Raw genomic sequence first — 4,304 nt, forward strand, 5'->3', positions numbered from 1 at the left:
ACAGAAGAAAAGGGCAACGAATTATGAAGACAACGGAGAGCACCCAGAGAAGAAAGAAAAATGTCACAGAGCAACAAAATATTCAAGAATTCTAGTAATGAAATTTGTTTATACAGTTTAAAAAACTTCCTAAGTTTGAAACAAAAAGAACTACATTTTTGTACCATTTTAAAACAAAGATTCAAGGTTAATAGTTGCCTCTAAGTTATCACTCTGTTTTTTCTTGCTTGTTTCTCATGGAAGAATACTCTGGTCAAATGAACACACACCACTGACCACATATGCATTAAGTATAATCAGGCCAAAGTGCCAGCCAACATGGGCGATAGCCCCGCTCCACACTCTGCCACCCTGGAAAAACATCTCCCTCACAGACTTCTTAAGGCGGTCGCAGGAAGTAACATGTGTGAAAACTGTTCTTCTCCCTTACCCTGTGTCATCCTTGTGTTGCAGGCAGTGTGCCAAAACTAGCTAGTATGTTGGACCAGATATCTCTTGAATCGGGTATGTCTTGCTTTTGGTTATACCAAGTGTACGTCATAGATACCTTTTCCATTGTGGATACTAAACAAAGGCTGATGAAATCAAATTTAGAAATTTTCTGATACATACCCTAAGCCCCCACATTTTCATGCTTCTCATGTTTCTTAATTACTATATGAGGATGATAGATGTGAAGTAAGGAATTGTGATTGAAGACAGTTTAATAGATTATAAGTCATTTTCTCACAAATGACCTGAAGAGCCTGGAAACATAAAAAGTTAGGGAATGAGAAGTGTTGTGTGACATCACATATATCTCCGTAGACAGGTGACCCTTGTATCATATATAATTTAAGTACTATCGAGGTCTTTAAAAGTTTCATTTAAACCACAAAGAAAAAGTAGGACAAGAAATAAATATTGTGGACTTTAATCTCCTTTGAAATAAATGAATATAAAACATTCTACTCTCATATTGGCTAAATGAACTGTATACAGTACAACAGTGCCTACAGCTGGGAACACAGAATGCAGGTTATGGCTGGAGGTCAAGATTTCTGCTATCATTTATCATTACTTAAACTGCTTGCCAATTTGAGCAAATCAATCTGTTTCTCTTACTTTTTTTCTATTATGCTTTACCTTAGCTTTCATTTTAAAAATTATATATAAGGTATAGCTATAAACTGATTTCATTTTTTTCTTGTTTTGGCTTAAGCAGATGTTGATGATGAACAAACACGTGTAAGGTTAGGGCTCAGTCTGTTCTCCAAACCCACTTAACTACTAGCACTGCTGTTCTGTGAATGACCCAAACACTTCTTCCAGCTCCTGGTGGGCCCCTTGTTGAAATCTCTGGTCTTGTAGTGCTGAGTGGAAGTCAGCACTGACTGGCTGATTATGGTATTGATGGTGGCTGGTGGGAGCACCTCCGGGGCGGGCTGTACCTGACTGCTGCTTAGGGACGCACCGGTGGTATGGTGATGGAGTAGGCAACTCAGGTTTTCTTTGAAGCTCTTACTATGTCTGCATTTGAACTTCAAGACCATTCTGGTGTATGTGTTGAAAGTGGTGACAGCAGATACTATGCAGCAGGTGAAGGAAACCCAAGCCGTGCAAAGAAAACGGAGGCAATTGCCACAAAGGCACTCAGCTTGAGCCTGCAGCCAACGTTCCCCATAAGAAGCAAGTTCATCAGTAGCAGAAGAAAGCTGATGAACTCAAATCCAGTGTAGGTGATTTGGGTTCCCAGTGATAACCAGAGGATCTTTGCCACAAGCTCCAAGGGAAGGTCTAGGAGGAAAACCTTCTCCATCAACCACTCCCCTCCAAATCAGAGAGGAATGACATGGGCCTTGCAACTTGGCAAATTCCAGGAATTCCTTCTCACTGCTTTCAGCTAGTGGCATGAGTACAAGGAAACCTGCACACCCCTCCCCTAGTTCTTCCATGATTTCCTCATTGGATAGCCCCATGCCACCCTGGAAGGTAAAGAAGGAGAACTAGACATTCCCCATCTCCCAGCTGCATTGAACCACCTCCTGGGCTGATGCATTGGAGACACCCCACCCCTCCAGGGACATTGGCATGTCAAAGCACTTGGCTGCCAGACTTTTTCTGCACAGCGGCTTAGGCACCTTCTGTGTGTCCACAAACCAGAAGCTTCTGAGCAGGGATGTTATGGAGAGGCTGAGTGATAGCAGGCTGAGGGCAGCAGACATGAATGTCCATTGGCCAGAGAAGTCCTTCAGGAGTTCCATTCTCCTGGGTGAGACAAACATTTTGAACCAGCTGAGAGGGACTGCTCATTCACTGTTGTAGTTCAGAGGCAGAGAAGTTTGGTTCTCTTCTGATGGGTCACAGTCAGTTGGGTGGAATGAGTGTGGAGTGAGAGGATGAATCAGATTCCCTCTTTGTGAGCAGAGGGTGAGGTGGTGTATGGTGGGTTGGAGAGCATGGAAAGGATGTCCTGAGGGTGGGAAACTTAATTTTCTCATATATGAGAAGGTTTATTGAACATTTCAGAAGGTAAAGAAATTATCACAATTGAAAGGATAATACAATTCATGGTGATGACAACTTCTGGAGGGACAGGCACCAGTAAATATTATAAATAACAGTTTATTCTTTTTTTAACATTGGCAGCCTCTCTAATATTTAGAGACTAGATATTATAAAATTAGGACTCTTTTGTCCAGGATACACAATATATACAGTACAGAGAAGTTAAATGAAATGCACATTACAAGGCAAGTTGAAATACTATAGCACAGTCTAACAAAACACCATTTGCAACTTCTTCCCTCCTATCTCCCACAACCTAGTGAATCAATACAGACAGTAAACTACTCAGAGGTGGTTAACAGTTCCAAACACAGTATTTCCCATCAGTTTTTAAAAGCTGTTTATAAAACGTTTATTCTACTACTTCTACTTTTAAATATATCAAGTGCTTCTAAATATATAAAAGGAAAGGATATTCAACATAAAATCTTATCCACTATTCACACAGCACTGGTTAAAAAAAAAATGCACACAGAGCAATGGTTATAATCTGAGGTATCTTCTAATATGGCCATTTTGTTCTTTAACATTTCCCTCCTCACTTCCTTCTATTTTCAGTCCAGTGGACAAGTACAGGCATATATAATGCCTAGAGATGGTTGAACAAATTCACATCCCGAAGTCATTTACAGAAGACAAGCATTCCTATGAATTTCAACACAAAATGTACAAAATGTGCTAATTTTATTAACTACTTGGCAATACACTGGCAACCTCTTTAACATCTAGAGACTAAATGTTGCAAATTGGGACCCATTTGTCCATTATACATGCTATATACATAGCAAAACAAAATGCACAAAACATACAGAAAACTCAAGTCTGAAAATGTCCAAGTATAAAGACACTAACATATTACCTTTGCATTCGCCACTTCCTCCACATCACCGAACAAGTATAGACAGTACTATACTGCTCACAGAGGTGGTTTAACAGTTCCATTCCCCAAAGACAATATTTTATATGAATTTTAGCAAAAAAAAATTACAAAGTGATATTTTCTTAACATTTGTATTTAACATATATTAGGAACTTTTAACATCTAGACAGACTAGATGTTTCAAGTCATGTCCACTATGTCCTGACATTCTTGAATAAACCACACACATGTAATAATAGTTCTAATTTGAAAATGTCTTCAATATACAAATAGCTTATATATAGTATATTGAAGACTTTTCAAATTAGAACTATTATTACACGTGAGAAGTTTATTCAAGACTGGCCCTTCACCAACCCAGTGGGCTATAATGCTCAAATTTTCAGAAGACCATCTTTACCAGGAATTTTAACACAAAACGTACAAAATTTGTTTGCTAATTCTACTTTTGTCATACACTGACAACCTCTTGAACATCTGGAAAGACGATACAGTTTAGGACTTGTTTGTCCTTTATATGCACTATGTACACAGAAAAGTAAAATTAAACACAGAGGTAAGGAGCAATGGTTACTCTTGCCTCATAAGCACTCTGGCATGGGTGCTCCAGAGAACCAGCACAACATGGATATGACTCAACAGGGAGCTTTGACTATTGCTCCCCAAAACGTTTCATAAGAATTCTAACAGAAAGAAATCTACAAAATGTGTTATACTTTACTATTTCTACTTTTAACATCCATCAAGGGCTTTAGAACATCTAGACTCGATATTAAAAAAGTTGTTAGCACTGTCAACTTCATAGACAGTAATGAAGAAAATGCACAAACAAAACAATGGTTACAACACAAAAATGTCTTTCACATGTAACCAGTCT

General features: G+C 38.8%; 1 pseudogene across 1 annotated transcript; it reads right to left on the reverse strand.

Moving 5' to 3' along the window:
- Positions 1–1,262: 1,262 nt before the first annotated feature.
- LOC306653709 (germ cell-specific gene 1 protein-like) lies at positions 1,263–2,292 on the reverse strand (annotated as a pseudogene). The gene has a single exon. The product of its transcript is annotated as a germ cell-specific gene 1 protein-like (transcript).
- Positions 2,293–4,304: the final 2,012 nt, after the last annotated feature.

This window comes from Sciurus vulgaris (assembly GCF_902686455.1).
Source record: "Sciurus vulgaris genome assembly, chromosome: 2".
Classification (NCBI taxonomy): Eukaryota; Metazoa; Chordata; class Mammalia; order Rodentia; family Sciuridae; genus Sciurus; species Sciurus vulgaris.